Genomic DNA, 16812 nt, shown 5'->3' on the forward strand with positions numbered 1-16812 from the left:
GAGACTCTCTCCCCTTCCTTCCTCCCTCCTCTTCTTTCCTGCTTTCCTTCCTTGTTCTTTCTTTTTTCTCTTTGCTCTCCTTTGCTCTCCTCCCTGTCCTTGCTTGTCTTCCTCTGTGCTGGTACTTCCAATTCTGACACATCACTGTCCCATGGAAATGCGTTGCATAGCCTTACCTGCCACGGGCTTTGATCCTCGTTTTTGTGATATGTATTCTGATAGTGTTCTATTTGCTGTTTTCATCTGTCATGCTGGGTTGTAGTTGTTTGATCTCTTGATAGGAGAATGTTGGTGTCTTTCTTGTTACTGCACATTGTGTTTGCTGTAGTATGGCAAGCACTACTGGACATTATTCCACTTCAATCTATTTCTATTTTTTCTGTTGCATTTATGGTCCTATTGTGTACAATTCTGTGAAAATGTTTATTTTCCATTTGCCTCTTCCGTTTCCCAGAGCTTGGTTGTTGTTGATCTGGAAGTTCATTGTGAGGTTAGATGCTTAGTATTGGTGTTTTCTTTGGATGGATTGAAGTCATCTGCACAGAGTTGCTGTGACTTGATGTCTGTCAAGACTGATTCTAACAGTGCACAACACTGAAGGATTGCTGGACGTGAAGGATGTTTCTGGTGGCCAGGCATTTTCCTATGCTTTTAATAACATGGAATATGGTTGTGCTGGTAACCTGTCTGGTTTCTTCTTTGATTCTTCTTTGCAAATGGCACAATGCATTACATTGAGTGGTATTTTAATATTCTCTGTGTATGGTATATCTTCATTCACACTGGTTCATCAGGCAAAGTCATGATGAAAGTAGGAAAGTGAACATGGACTGTTCCTGTACCCTTTTGAAGCCTGCAGACCATCCTTACCTGTTTTTGCCAATGCCTCTGTTGTTGCCTCTGAGAGGAGTGTAGTCCTGATGCTGAACATGACAAGTGTTTGTCTGTTGGTGACCTCGGAGTGCTGGCAGCAATGTCCATTTATGTGTTTCAAGTGCAAGAGGTCAACTGATGTAAAGCAATGAATTTTCGCTCTTAGAACTGAGAGAGGGGATGGCGCAGTGTACTTCTGTCACGCTCTTCTCTAGAGTCAGCAATGAAAACCTTTCCAATGAAAATGGTTTGCTTTCTGCTTTATTTATTTATTTATATTGTTATGTAGAGGTGAGAACATGTTTTGGGGTGTAACTTGTCATATCTCACTGCCACGGGTTTTTCTCAAGGGTCATTTTGGATTCTAGAGCTGCAGTCATGCAGGGCTGGGTTTATCAGAGCTCTCCTCTTGCTGCTGGATATGGAACATTCATTTCCTGTGATGTTCTGTCCCAGAAGGAAATCAGGGCCTCTTTTGATTTGTGGTGTCACGACCTGAGCTCCACAAACCCTGCTGTTGTGTATGGCATTTCCAGGTGGGACTGCTGAAGGTCTGGAAGTCGCAAAGCATGGGTCTTGTGGCAGCAGTCCAGCATAGAGTGTTTGCTGTCATTGGCCCCGACTGCACTGTTATCAGTCATGATTTCTTGGCAAAAATTCTGTCCTCGACTTCTTTCATTGTCCGTTGAAGGAGGTGTGATGCAAGATGACAGTTGTGCCTGGAGAGTCTTCTGACTGTAGACTTGTGTTCTGTCAGGACACACTTAAGCTCTTTAGATGTTCTTTCAGTATTTGCATCAGTAGCTGTAGCTTCACAACGCGCCTGTGCCATTTTTGAAATCAAAAGTGAAAAGAGCTGCCTTGGAAACCCACTTGTTCAGTTCAGATGAAGCATAGGGATGCCTTACTCATAAATATTTGAAATCCCTTTTGTTAGCTGTGTGTAATAATTCAGTCTGAATTAGCAGAAGCATTGGGAAACACTGAGGACCATCTGCGGAAGGTCAGCAAGGCATTATGTTTGGTTTGAATGGATTTCTTGCTCTCATGGAAGGAATGGGTCAGTGAAGGGCAAAGTCAGTGCTGGGGTGTGAAAGGGAAGTGTGGTTTGTGGTGAAAATGAATGTGGCATCAGCACGGGATGGAGGCTGGCTGTTTTCTCCTGTGTACAACCTTGGGTAAAAATCCTGATCTTTGAGGGAGAAGGTAATCATTGGAAGCCCACAGGGCATGCCATGGGATAAGAATGAGTGATGTCTGCTTTGTTCTGTATCCATTGCTTAGAGTGGGGTTTGCAGTTTACCAAGAGGCTGTAAGCGAGGAGACCTGGAGCCCTTCCAGACCTTGTGATTGCATGCGATGTGGATGTGACCACCCTGTCTTCAGATATTTGAATATGTCTCTCACCGGGCACGAATCCCTTCTACTCCTCTTGTGTTTCGTGAACTGCACGTAAACACATCTGATGTTCCCAAGTCCCAAAGCAGGGAGATCCCAGGAGAGTACCATGATGGCGTGAGTGATTGGGCATGATTTGCCCCCGTGTGCCATGCTAAGTCTGTGTGAAGTGAGGCTGCTGAGGGCCTCATCCTTTCAAGGTCTGATTATTTCCAAGGGGAGCAATTCAGTACCGGGTTCTGCATTGGTATTTCAGTTTCTGTACACTCTTGGTTCTCCTTCCTAGAATAATTCTGAATTGTAGTCTTGTTTTGCTGTCTGGCCTTTCTATCCTCTCTTTCTGAGCATGACCACTTGCTGCTCGAGTAGAAGGTGTTGTAAAGATCGATCATAGTGTTGGTCTTTTCTGCACCTGATGAGTTTTCTCCCTTCCATTTTTACCTTTGGTACAGGAGAACTGAACAAACTTCATAGTTGGGGTGAACATTGCATGCAGATAACATGAAATGAAGTCCCTTGTTTTCTTCTATGTTTTAAGATGCTATTTTCTAGCTGGCAGCCACAGGTCCCATTTTGTCACTCACCGGGGAATCTGTGTTTGCTCACCACATCTCTGCTTTTGGCAAATCACGCTGGTGTCTCCCAACTTTGTGTCCTCAGAAAAACTGTCCTCTTTTTTACTGATCCTTCATAGAAATAGTCATAATATGTTGATATCACTGTGATGTGGGTGTTACTTTTTAAACTCTTCTAACTTTAATAGCACAAGTAGTTTCCAGAAAGGATGGTGCAGCACAAACAATTTTATTTTCTCCCTTTTTAAAGCTTCTGTTAGTGGTTTGAAATGGAGTTACGGAAGAACACTATGAGGTAGTGCTAATAAAGATGAGATAATTTTTGTATATTAGGCAAACATTTTTTTTAATTGGATGACTTTAGAGAATGTTGTGGTGCTGTTTCAATATGTGCTGTGGTGCCAGGCTTTCTTGCCTTCTGTGAGTGTGTGCCTTAAAAGCATGTGGTAGCAATGGGGTGAGCAATTCCTTCCCCCAGATGCAGTCTCGTGCTCTGACAGCTGCCCAATGCTGGAAGTGTGTTTGGTAACGAGACGTGAGATGCAGAGTGCTGCATTCTTGTTGAACGTTTCCCTCAGGTGCTGGGAAAGTTGCTTACAGCTGTGCCAGTACTAATGTCAGAATCTGTAACAAATCAGATGTAGTTCTTTTCATCATTTCCCTCTATGATTGCTTAGAAGTTGCCAAACATTCCGAGTGCAGTTCCTCTCCTTCCCCCTGCTGTGGGAAAAGCCTGGCAGACCGTGTCTCTGCAGCTACCCAGCTGTTTCTGCTGTCAGAGATGACGGAAGGTGAGGATCTGCACAGCCGTGGGTTGTGGTCAGAGTGGGGCTTAAAGCTGTGCCCTGGCAGTGGGATGGATCAGTGAGCAGGTGTTGTGGTAATAATCACGTGAGTGGCACGAAGTATGTCCTGGGCATTTGGTCTTGATTACCCTTTGCAGTGAAGAGTCTCATGTGGTGGAAATGGTGCAGCTTGGTGGAAGATGTAGTGAATCAGTGGCCAAGAGCTGAAAACGGCCATCTGGAGATCCGATTTGGCAAGAGCCGGGATAGAGTTTGCAAGATTTTATTGTGGAGAAGCCAAATACATTGTTCTGCCTGGCTTGTGTCCTCTGAAAACCTCCAGAAGTTCAGCTGTAAGACCTTAGCATGAGAGGTTACGTGTCATTTCTTGTGGCAGAGCTTCTTCATAGCAGTACGAAGAGTCTCCCTGCTGTTTTCCCAGGGCATCCCCTTCTTGTTATGTAGAGAAAGAACCAGCAAGGAGAGCAGCAAAGCAAATACTGTCTTCAGTGGGACATGGGGAGGCCCTGCACCAAGTAATTGCTGAGAGCAAGGCCATCTGTGAGGTGTGATGAGCCTCTCTGGTGACCTGAGCAGTCAGACTGTGAGTGTCCTCATTTGCTGTTGTACTTGCAGCATTCCTGTTTGTGAAGTCATCTTCCTTATGTGCCCTTCTTCACTTGTATTTGAATGTGAAATGTAGATTATCAGACTGTCATATTTCCGAGTGTTGATGATTCTGGCTGAGTTCTCTGAACCCTGTGATCTTCACTCTGCTGATATTCCTCCTCTGGTTGGAAAGAAGTGCTCCTCTATATTAAAGATGTTGGCAAACTGTATGTGTAATTGCAGTGCAATGGGATCTCTCTATTTTATTTTTTTTTCTCTCCTGCTTGATGAATCTCACTCTTTTTCTTTTCTCACACTGGAAATACAGTGGTGAGAGAGGATGAGATGCAGTGTGCTGGCTTCTGGCTGCTGCCAGATTGCACACCTTTGAGCAGCTGACCATGAGCCTGGGGTCTGAAATTTCTCCTTTATTGTATTGATCTCAGGTTGTGATGGAGTAAATGTCATTAGCTTTCAGGTCTCCCTGTTGCTTTTATTGTGATAGATGTGTGCCAGGGAGCACTGTGCACTGATCAGTGATAGAGTTCTTTTTCTTAATAGCAGCAACTACTGCAGCCATACTAAAGGTAAGTTGTTCACATTAAAAGAACATGCAATCAGTAGATGCCTGTACATTTTGTCACTGTTCTGTTGGCATATTTTTATGTTGGAGTGTTTATTTTTGGGCTTATGTCATATTGGTTTTAGCCTTCCAGTAGTCATGTGTATACCAATTAAGGTAAGATACAAAGTCATAGGAAAAAGCGAAATACATTATTACATTTTGACTTTGAACTCATATGGCATAAATCAAACCCCACCGGCATCAGCGAGTACATATGGATCTGGACTCCAAGCATCATTACTGTTCCACGGTAGCCTGACATTCTTTGGTTCTAAAGTGGCAGATTTATGCATGGATCAGTAGTAAGTTGGAGCACGAAAGCAAAGAGAACTGTAGGTAGAAGTGTGCTGCTTGACCCTTGGGCCATCTTTGATGTTATGAGCTGTAAGACATGAGGATGCGAGTTGCTCACCGCCTTGGCCTGACTGCTGCTGTTGCATAGTGCAGGTGGTGCTGTAGGCAAAGGGTGTCAGAAGAGAGCTGTGGAGGTAGGTGGTGTTTCTTTTTTTTCCTGTACTTTCAGTGACAAGGCAGAGAAGAATGGTAAAGTTTAGCTTCCGGGTACTGCATGCTTGTCCACCAACATGTGTGCAGCAAATCTGAGGACTAATTGGAATCTTAAATGCGCATAAAAATGGATAATCCATAGATGTCATACCCAAAAATCAACCTTATCTTGTCTGAAGGAAACATCTTGAAAATGAGACAATGTGTTTGCATTTTTGCCCACCCGTGCGCAGTGCATTTCATGGTACCTCTGCATCTGACAGGTTTTGTCTGCAGGGAAGTGGTGATTTACTGACTGTACTCCCAGTTTGTTCTTGCTCTGCAATCCGTTATCTTTGAGCACCTCATAGCAATGTCCCTGGAGCCCAATGTTGTGCTTCCACAAGTGATGAGAGATCTGGCAGAAGTGACCACCAAACCACTCTCTGTCATGTGTGAAAGGTTTCTAGCTGCTGGATCCAGTTTCACTCAGCATCTTCTTTACTTATCTGGATGAAAGCATAGACACTACTCTCAGAAAGTTTGCTGATGATACAAAGCTGCTAACAGAGTCTGACTCAGCAGAAGGCTGTGGTGCCATTGAAGGAGACCTGGACAGACTGTCAAGTTGGGCATAGGGGAACGTGAAGAGGTTCAACATGAGCAAGTCTAGAGTCTTGCACGTGGGAGGAATGCTTCAAAATGCATTTGGAACTGATCTGCTGGAGAGGAGCTGTGCAAAGCTGAGCAACCTCTGTGCTGGAGGCCACCAGTTTGGTCATGAGCAAATAGGTTGCATTAAAAGGAACATGGCCAGCAGGTTGAGGGAAGTGATCCTTTCCCTCTGCTCTGCCCCACTGAGACTTCATCTGGAGTACTGTGTCCAGTTCTGGGCTCTGCAGTTCAAAAAAGGCATGGACCTCCTAGGAGGAGTCCTGCAGAGGATGACAAAGATGATCATTGGTATGGAGCATCTCCAGTACATAGAAAGCTTGGAAGACCTGGATCTGTTCAGCATGGAGAAGAGAAGGCTGAAGGGGAATCTCATCGCTGTTTTTAAATATCTAAAGTGTGTCACACACATTGATGGGGTGCACAGTTTTTGTTGGTGAGCAATAATAAACAAATGGCAATGGCTAGAAACTGGAACAGAAGAAAATTCCATTCAAACACAAGATAAACTTCTTTGTTGTCACGGTGTTGACACACTCTGGCATAGGCTGCCCAAAGAGATTGTGGAGTCTCCTTCTCTGGAGATGTTAAAGACACGTCTGGATGCTTACCTGCACAATCTGCAGTAGGGAACCTGCCAAAGCAAGGGGGATGGACTCTGATCTGAAGAGGTCACTTCCAAGCCCAGCAATTGTGTTTCCCTTATTTTATGACTACGAGTGAAAGAGAAGAATCTCATTGCATGTGCCTCCCTGTGCTGCATCCTTGTAAGACATACACCAACAGGCTGCGTATCACTGTTTCACAGTGTGAAGTGACTTGGAATAAGTGACTGTTCAAGTAAGGAATGTCTTGAAAGGCACTTGAATAGAACATGGTTGAAAAAAATTTTGTTGTACAACAAGAGAACAATGATTTCAATATTCATATGATCAGCACCACTAACCAACGAATTAATTCAATACATTTCACGGCTCTCCAATTTTAACTGGAAGACCACTGTGAATGAACACGTTGTCTTGCTGCATTCCAGCAGATATGAACATGTCCTGAACGAGAATAATGAAAAATGCGGCGGATCCGTGTTCGGCAAAAAAAAAAAAAAAAAGAAAGAAGAGAAAAAAAAAAGAGGAAAAAGAAAAGTTGTATATAGATGTGTAAGAAATGGATAATGAAAAAAAAAATGTAAGATTGAATCGCGACGTATGAGAGAAGCAGAGAAGCGAAGGAGCAATTCGTAGAGTAAGCCACATGATGGCGCTGTGAGCTAAGGAACGCGCGATGCGATGCGATGCGATGCGAGGAAGGGAGGGGAACACCTTCCGGTGCCCATGGCAAAGAAGGCAGAGCGAGAGCGAGCGGCGGGGAGGAGGAGGCGCGTCCCGTGAGGAAGGATTGTGTCGGCGAGCGCGGGCGGAGGGTTTGGAGCAGGCGGGTCGGGAGGTGCGCGGCGCGGAGAAGGAGCGGTGCGGCGGCGTAGAGGGCGATGGTCGGCGGTGGAGCGGCGCGGCGGAGCTGGGGGGCCGCGGTGCTGGTGCTGCAGGCGGCCTGGGCGCTGGGCGGCGGTCCGGTGCGCTACTCGGTGCCGGAGGAAGCCGAGGCCGGCACGGTGGTGGGGCGCGTGGCGCAGGACGTGGGCCTGGAGGCGGGCGAGGCGGAGGCGCGGCGTCTGCGGCTGGTGTCGCGGGGCGGGCGGGCGAGCGTGGAGGTGAGCGGGGCGAGCGGGGCGCTGGTGGTGAGCTCGCGGCTGGACCGGGAGGAGCTGTGCGGGAAGAGCGCGCCGTGCGCCCTGCGCCTGGAGGTGCTGCTGGAGCGGCCGCTGCGCGTCTTCCACGTGGAGGTGGAGGTCACCGACATCAACGACAATGCCCCGCGCTTCCCCGCCGCCTCCAAAAACATCAGCGTGTGGGAGAACTCCCCTCTGAATTCCCGGTTTCCTCTGGAGGTCGCGTCGGATGCGGATATCGGATCGAACGCGCAGCTCTCGTATACACTGAGTCCCTCCGAGCACTTTAAGATAGAGGAAGAAAACAGTGATTCTCGTAGTAAATCTCTGTTCCTGGTGCTCGCAATACCTCTGGACCGCGAGTCGCAGTCGGAGCACCGCTTGGTGCTGACGGCGAGTGACGGGGGCAGGCCGGCGCTGACGGGCACGGTGCAGCTGCTGATCTCGGTGCTGGATGCGAACGACAACGCGCCGCAGTTCAACCAGTCGGTGTATAAAGTGCAGCTGCCGGAAGATGCCTTGGAAGGTACAGTGGTGGTGAGAGTGAATGCCACAGATCCGGACGATGGAATTAACAGCGAAATGATTTATGAAATTGATACTTTCAATCCTCCTTCAGCCTCTGACATTTTCACAATTGATGAAAATACCGGGCAGATCAGACTCACGGGTCCCTTGGATTATGAGACAGTTTCTTTGTATGACCTCCACGTAAAGGCAAAAGACAAGGGTTGGCCCCCTCTGTCGGGTCACTGCAAGGTGTTGTTGGAGGTGGAGGACGTGAACGACAACGCGCCCGAGGTGTGGGTGACGTCGCTGTCGGTGCCGGTGCCCGAGGACGCGGCGCTGGGGACGGTGGTGGCGCTGCTGAGCGTGTCGGACCGGGACTCGGGGCCGAACGGGCGGGTGCGGTGCGCGGTGGTGCCGGCGTCGCCGTTCGGGCTGGTGGCGACGTTCGCGGGCTCGTACTCGCTGGTGCTGCGGGAGGCGCTGGACCGGGAGCGGGTGTCGGAGTACGAGGTGGAGGTGCGGGCGGAGGACGGCGGGGCGCCGCCGCTGCGCGCCAGGCGCGGGCTGCGGGTGCCGGTGTCGGACGTGAACGACAACGCGCCGGCGTTCGCGCAGGCCGTGTACACGGTGCTGGCGCGGGAGAACAACGCGGCGGGCGCGGAGCTGGCGCGGCTGTGGGCGCGGGACCCGGACGAGGCGGGCAACGGGCGCGTGAGCTACTCGGTGTGGGAGGGCGGCGCGGGGATGGGCGCGGGCTCGGGCTCGGGCTCGGGCTCGGGGTGGCGTCCGGCGTCGAGCTACGTGTCGGTGGAGGCGGAGAGCGGGCGTCTGCGGGCGCTGCGTCCGCTGGACTACGAGGAGCTGCAGGTGCTGCAGTTCGAGGTGCGGGCGGTGGACGCGGGGGAGCCGCCGCTGTGCGGCAACGCCACGGTGCAGCTGTTCGTGGTGGACGAGAACGACAACGCGCCGGCGCTGCTGCCGCTGGCGGGCGGCGGGCCGGGGCCCTGGGCTGCGGGCGAGGCGGCGGAGCCGGCGTGGCGGGCGGCGGGCTCGGCGAGTTCAGGGGGCTCGGCGTCGTCGTCGTGGTCGCTGTGGGCGCGGGCGGCGCTGGGTGCTCCGGCGGGGCAGGTGGTGGCGAAGATCCGCGCGGTGGACGCGGACTCGGGCTACAACGCGTGGCTGCGCTACGAGCTGCGGGAGCCGCGGGGCGAGGGCCCGTTCCGCGTGGGGCTGTACAGCGGCGAGGTGAGCACGGCGCGGGCGCTGGAGGAGGCGGACGGCCCGCGGCAGAGGCTGCTGATCGTGGTGCGGGACCACGGGGAGCCGCCGCGCTCGGCCACGGCCACGCTGAGCGTGTCGCTGGTGGAGGGCGCCGAGGCGGCGCTGGCGGCGGCGGGGGCGGGGGCGGTGTCGGCGGGGGCGGGGCCGCGGGCGGCGGCGGGCGCGGAGGGCGGCTCTGCGGCGGCGGCGGCGGCGACGAACGTGTGGCTGGTGGCGGCCATCTGCGCGGTGTCGAGCGTGTTGGTGCTGGCGGCGGTGCTGTACGGGGCCGGGCGCTGTGCGCCGCGGGCGGCCGTGCCGGCGGGGCCCGGGCCGGCGACGCTGGTGTGCGCCAGCGAGGTGGGCAGCTGGTCGTACTCGCAGCGCCAGAGCCGGAGCCTGTGCGTGGCCGCGGCCGCGGACGGCGCGGGCAAGAGCGACCTGATGGTGTTCAGCCCCAACTGCCCGCCGCCGCCCGGCCCCGCGCCGAAGGAGACGCCGCACGAGCCGCCCTCTCTGCTCGACACGGTCAGTATCTCTCGCTCTTTCCGTTAGTCTCCTTCTTCTCTCTTGCTCTCGTCCGTGTACTTCCTTCTCCCTGCCGTAGCTTCGAGTTCTGGCAACCATTTTCTGTCGGGCTGTGTTTAAGAGCAGAATTTGCTTTGGTCTCGGGTGCTTGTTGAGAAATGCATTTGAGAGTGCTATGTGTTGAATTATATTTGCATGTGTGATGCTGGAATGTTGTTGTGGATCTGATGCTGATTTTATTAGGATATTGGTCTTGGTAATTCTCACATATCTTTTTACAGTTACGTAGGTAAGGAAGTGCTTTTGAACTCTGTTCCATTTCAACTTATAGCCATTCTTTGCTGTTCTGTATATGGGTCTATTTTATGCAGTTCTGTGTAAAAGTTAATTCAGCATTTGCCTGTATGTTTTTTTTCATCCCAGAGCTCCTTAGTTGTTGATTTGGAAATTCTCTGAGTTTAGCTGTTCTGTTTGGGAGTTTTCATTTGCTGGAATAAATTCAATTGTAGTGAGTTGCTGTGATATGAGTTTTACGATTTCTGTCTGTCGTTGTGTAAGCACTGAAGGGCTGCTTGGCATTCTGGAGGTTGTGGTCCACCAGGCTTTTCCCCTGGGGCTGTGTTAGTAAGAGCTTTGTTGGAGGTAGAGCTGTCAATTCTTCTCCATGTGTGGCTATGGAAAATTGTTGTAGCATCTCACGCTGATAAAACAATGATGTTGGTTTCGTACTGATTGTGACATATTGTTTCTTCTTGTATGGAGAAGAGCTTTTGATGTCAGTTCTTCTCGCTGTTCCTTCCATGCACTGCTGTTGCATTTTTGGACTTTTTTTTTTTTTTTTTTTTTTTTTTTTTGAAAATTATCATTTGTTGTTAATTTAACATTTACATTCATACACGAGCTCCTCAGTTGTTGATTTGGAACATCTTGTTGTCACTATTCACTCAGTATCTGATTTTTTTCCCTAATGGAAGAAAATCAGTGTGATAGAGCCATCAGTTCTACAAGTGCTGCTGCCTAGTAGAGCCTTGCAGTGATGAGCGGCGAGTCATTCTTATGGTGGAATGTCCAACAGGCACTGCTTCCTGTCTTCCGTGATGCTCAGTGTAGGCTGTGCTCATATCAGGTCCAATTTCTTGTTAGGGTCTCATCTGCTGAAGACATGATGTGTAACAGTGGTATTTCAGGATTCCCTCTGCCCATGGTGCACTTTTGTCAACGTTGGTTGATATGACAGAGTTTCTGATGGAAGTGGGAAAGTTGATATGAACTATTGCTGTATCTTTTTTATTTGTGTTGATACTTGTTCTGCTCCTTTGACTGTTCTTACTGTTTCCTGCCTACCACTCTGTTGTTCCCTGTGACAGGGGGATGTAGCCTTGAGGCTGAGCATGGTTTGTGGTTGTCAGTTGGTCACGTCTGAGTGCTGACAGTGATGTCCCTTGTGTGCGCTCCTTGAACAGCAGTTGTCCTGTTGGAGAGCAATTAATTTTTGTTCTTATGGTGGATGGAAGAATTTGCTCTGGGTACTTCTATAAAACTCTTCTCTGCTGTTTATACTTGAAGGCATTCTAATCGTCATGTTTTGGTTTGTATTATATATTAATGTATTTAACAATCAATTTGTGGGAAAATGTGGTGGGATTGAATGTATCTCATCTTGCCATGTGTACTTCCAGGAGAGTGGTTCCAGACACTAGATGTGCTGGAGCCTGGAATTGGTTTGCTTGGAGCCCCACTCCTGGTGCTGGAGAGGCTGCTCAGGATGTTCTGTCCTGTAATGCAGTCGGTGCTGGTTTTGATTGGCACTGCCATGACCTGGACTCTACAGATGCTCTTGGTTGATGGTGTGCAGCCTTTCCAGCTGAGACTGCTGAAGGAGTACAAGTCACAAAGGGTCGGTCTTGTGGTGACAGCACAGCAGACATTGTTCACTGCCAGTCCTGGTAATCACTCCTGGTTTCTTGTCAAAAATTCTGTTCTCCTCTTCTTTTGTCCCATGAAGGAATTGTGTGCAAGGTGACGCGTGTGACTGGACGGTTTTCTGACTGTAAATTTGTGTTCCTGATGGGGAATTGGCAGGATGGCCTCTATTGATGTTCTTTCTGTATCAGTAGCCATACCTTCACAAAGACCGATACCATTACCTACTTTCAGCAACAGTAATAGAAAAGAACCCTTGAAACACAACTATTGTGAGCATTTGATACGTAACAGTGCCTTGCTCATTCACATTAAAATTATCTTGTCTCACATCTGTGTAATATTTCCTTATCAATTTGTGGAATTATTGCAGAACATGACTCATTGTCTTCAGAGAATGTGCAAGGCACTGTCTGTGTTGCTGTACTTTAGTGGATTTGTCAGGTTTGGTGCTGTCACTGATGGGGAAGGGCTGTGAAAGTCAAAGCGGAATTTGGGGTGGGAAAGGCAAGAGTGGCATTTGGTGGAGATGAATACAGCAGAGACACTGGGTGCAGCCTGTCTGTTTGCTCCTATGACCTTGGGTGGAATTCCTTCTTCTTGAGAGAGAAGGAAGTCATTGAGAAGACCATGGGTCGTACCATAAGACAAGAATGGAGATGTCTGCTTGTCTTCTGTATGCATGTTTGGAATGGGGAATGGATGTTACCAGGAGGTTGTAGGAAATGGAGCTGGAGGTGTTGAGATAGTACCTGATCTTGAGATACTATGTGGTGTAGAGATACCTAAAATGTCTTACAAGGTTATGAATTCATCTGTTATATTAGTCCTGAATCTCTTGCTCTCATTTGGGAATTGTTGAAACTGTATCAATGCTTCCCTGCAAAATGGAGGGAATATGATTGGTGAGTTCAGTGTTGATGTGAGCATTTTACCTTTGAATGCAAGGTCATATTTGTGGTAGATAAGGATGTTGATGGTCTCAATCTTTCAAGGTCTAATTATCTACGAGGGGGGCAGTTCAACATCTTCCCTATGCTGCTGTTCCATAGCATACCATCTAGAGTGTTGGGTTTTGTTATGTATATGTACTTGGTTATCCTTCCTATAATCATTTTGTCTTGTAGGTGTGTTTCTGAAGTAATACAGATTCTGGACTTTCAGTCTTCTCTGAGTTTTAAAGTAGAAGCAGTAGCAAAGTTTGATCACCACGTTGGCCTTCTATGAAGGTGGTGCTTTTCTCCTTTCCTACCGTTCTTTGCTCACCACATCTCTGCTGTCTTCTAACCATGCTGGTGTCCATCAAGTTTATCTGCTCAGAAGGTGTTGTGCTGTTTTAACAGATCCTTCCCAGTAACAAATGAAAAATGTGTTGACCACTGGCACTTGTTTTTTTTTAATAACCTTTGAACAAGTAGCAATCTTACAACCTTTGCTTATGGTAGCAGTGGTAAGGGGAGGACTGTCAGACTAGGTGATCTTGTAGGTCCTTTCTAACCTTGTGATTGTATGATTCTAAGTACAGATTTCTTCAAAATATTTTCTTTGGTAGCAGCAAGTTGTTTCTACAGAAGATGCAGTACACATCATGTTATATTTTCCCTTTCCATGTGCGCTAATGGCGTGTTTTGAAATACAGAGTTGTAGAACAATATCACGAGGAAGATCAAGAATGAGAGAACTGCTTTTCCATATTAGGTTTGGCATTGTGTTTGAGGATAACATCAGAAGATATCGCAATGTCAGTTCCATGTATCTTAGCCAGGCTTTCTTGTCTCCTCTGCACACTGATTAAAATGGAATGATTCTATTCTAGCGTCTTATGATGGGCTTTGGTTCCACCTGATCTAGCGGTTTCTCCCATCAGAAGAGTTCCCTTCCTCTGGTACCTGCCTGGTGCAAGACATGTGTTGGTAATGGAGTGTGGTATGCAGAGTGCTCATTATTTGATGATGATATTTCTTCCTTCCATATATGGAAATCTGGCGAAGGAGAGTAACACTCCAGTTTTGCCTCCTTGTGTCATGGGGGGAATCTTTGGGAGCTGCAATAGTTGTGGATATTTCCATGATGGTGCTCCTGCTCAGACAGTATTTCTGAAGAGACAAGGGGAGGTGGATGTAATCCTTAAGGGCTCAAAGAACAACATGTGCTGTCTGGGATCAGATATTGATAACATCTCCCATTTGAGATTGTTGAGATGGTTCAAAGCTTTCAGAGTTTCTGAGGCAGGTAAGATCCTGGCAGCCAGTGTGTGCCTCGGCATAAGCTCAGCTGTTAATGGTGTCGTTGAGCAAAGTGGAGGATCTGCAGTACCCTGGGTCATGTTGAGTTTGGGATTTAGAACTGGACCCATTTGGTGGGATGGATCAGAGTTCAGACTTGTGTTTTTGTTGGCAGTGCCAAGAAGAGACTGGGTTTCCTTAGCAGGGAAGAAAGCGTCTTGTCTGAGGGACTCAGAGATGTTCCGAAGAAGATGGAGCGTATCTCTGGAGAACAGCTGGGAAATGCTGACTGAGCTGGAGCTGATATTTGCAAGGCACAGGATAGAGTTTGCCAGTAGAAAACCTTTAGAGAAGGCCATCCACACAGAGCTTCTTGGCCTGGATCCTGCGATAACCTGTGGAAATTCAGCTGTAAGACATTGCCATGAGAAATGATGTGTTACTGATGTGGCCACACTCTTACCTTCTGTATGGGTTTGAAGTGTCTGTCTGTTGTTTTCCCTGATCATCCACTTGACTTCAGAAGAGGATGATCTGGTAATCTGGGAGCACCGCAGTAGATACGATGGCACTTGGAAATATCCTCAGCTGAGCAACTGTTGACAGCAAGGCCATGTGCGAGGTGCGATGATGATCTGCAGTTCCCTGAGCAGTTAGCTTTTGTGTGCCTTTACTCCCTGTTGTATGTGTGTGATTTCTGCTTGTGAAGACATCTGCCATAATGGCTTTTATTCACATGTGTTTGAATATGGCATATTGTTGCTCAAACAAGGAGCTTTTCCCAATTTTGATAATTCTAGCTGATTTCATTAGACCTCCCCATGATCTTCCCTCTGCTGCTATTCTTTCCTGGGAGGGGAAAATGTACCCTCAGTATTCAAGACATTTGCTAAACATGTGCTTCAATGACATGCAGTGAGATCTTATTTTTTTTTCTCCCCTGTTATGTGAATGTCCCACTCTGTTGTTTTTATTCTCTCATAATGGAAACAAGTTGGTGAGAATGAATGAGATCTAGTGTGGTGAGCTCTGGCTGCTGTCAGATTGCACAACTTTGAGCAGCTGGCCATGCATCTGAGGTCTGAATTTGCTACTTCAGTGAACTGAGGTTGTCATTGATTAAGAGCAAGTCCTTAGTTTTCAGGTCTCCCTCTTTCTTCCCTTCTGAGAGGTGTGTGCCAGGGAGCACTGCACACTATGATCGTGTTTCTCTTGGGAACATGCATCCACTGATACCACAAGGCAAATCCATCATACTTAAAAAGACTTTGTGATTGATTAGCAGAGATATGTTTTTCTGTTGTTCAGCAGTTGTCACTTTCCATAGAATGGAGTTCATTTGGCCTGGATATTGCCTCTAGGTTTGCAGGATTCTGGTGATCATGTCTGTACCAATGCAGGTAAGATACAAAGACACTAATTTAAAGTTTACAAGGGTAAAACTCAGAAGACACAAACCAAACCCAGTGGACAGCAAGGAATTAGATTTGAATATGGATCGAAGGCATCAGTACTGTTCTTCAGAAGCAGGCTTGTCTTCAGCAGTGTTATTTCTGCGTGAACTAGCAATAGGTTGGAACAGGAAGGCTGGCAATGCCCCAACTCTTAGAGACTTCATCCTGCAGAAGAATCTAGGCATGCTGAGTGCACCTCCTCTCATGTCCTCCTCCAACAGTTCCTGCCATAGAGAAGTGGTGACTAAGCAGCGTTTGGAGAACTCACTCTCACTTCATATCCCTTCCCTTTGAGCACCGGAGAGCAAGGTCGTTGCAGCCTTCCATTGCCAGCAGCGTGGATTGTCAGCAGGAAATCCCCCCCGCTGGAGGAATTGCAGAATGGTCCTTTTCCCCTGGAAGGGCTCACTGAGGAGTACACATGAGCCAGAAGGGGAAAAGGGAATCTGTTTCCCTCTCTTCTCACTGTGCTTCATCCTTGTGAGACTTGCAATGGCCTTTAAAACCCTGCTTCCCCGTGTGTCTACTACAAGGAATGTGTCCATGTAATACAAGAGAGGTAGGAAACAGGTAAGTGAACAGAGCATGCTGTCCAAAACGCTCTATTCGAAAAGATTTCTTAACAGAAAAACACCGATTATGGCCATTCTAAGAACAACTTTCTAACGACAGAAGCATTCAATATATTTCAAGGGACGGCAGTTTCACTTGGAACACAAGTGCGAACACTGATTGGAGCCTCCAGTCAATAAAACAGGTGAAAATTGATGTGAGTAAGGAGTCAGAACAGAAAAACCCCAATGATGTCTGAAAGAAGTGAATTGCAAGGAATGAGGAAAGGAAAACGGAAAAAAAATAAGGTGAGGAGAACTTGGCTCGATACAGAGAAGCGCAGATGTAATTCCCGCAAAAAGCCACATGATGGCGCTGTGAGCTAAGGAACGCGCGATGCGATGCGATGCGATGCGATGCGATGCGAGGAAGGGAGGGGAACACCTTCCGGTGCCCATGGCAAAGAAGGCAGAGCGAGAGCGAGCGGCGGGGAGGAGGAGGCGCGTCCCGTGAGGAAGGATTGTGTCGGCGAGCGCGGGCGGAGGGTTTGGAGCAGGCGGGTCGGGAGGTGCGCGGCGCGGAGAAGGAGCGGTGCGGCGGCGTAGAGGGCG

At 48.5% G+C, this 16812-nt stretch overlaps 1 pseudogene across 1 annotated transcript; it reads left to right on the forward strand.

Annotated features, from left to right (window-relative positions):
- Positions 1–7509: 7509 nt before the first annotated feature.
- LOC306951685 (protocadherin alpha-2 pseudogene) lies at positions 7510–10074 on the forward strand (annotated as a pseudogene). The gene has a single exon. The product of its transcript is annotated as a protocadherin alpha-2 pseudogene (transcript).
- The last annotated feature ends 6738 nt before the right edge of the window (positions 10075–16812 follow it).

Source organism: Tetrao urogallus, assembly GCF_951394365.1.
Source record: "Tetrao urogallus genome assembly, chromosome: 14".
Taxonomy (NCBI): domain Eukaryota; kingdom Metazoa; phylum Chordata; class Aves; order Galliformes; family Phasianidae; genus Tetrao; species Tetrao urogallus.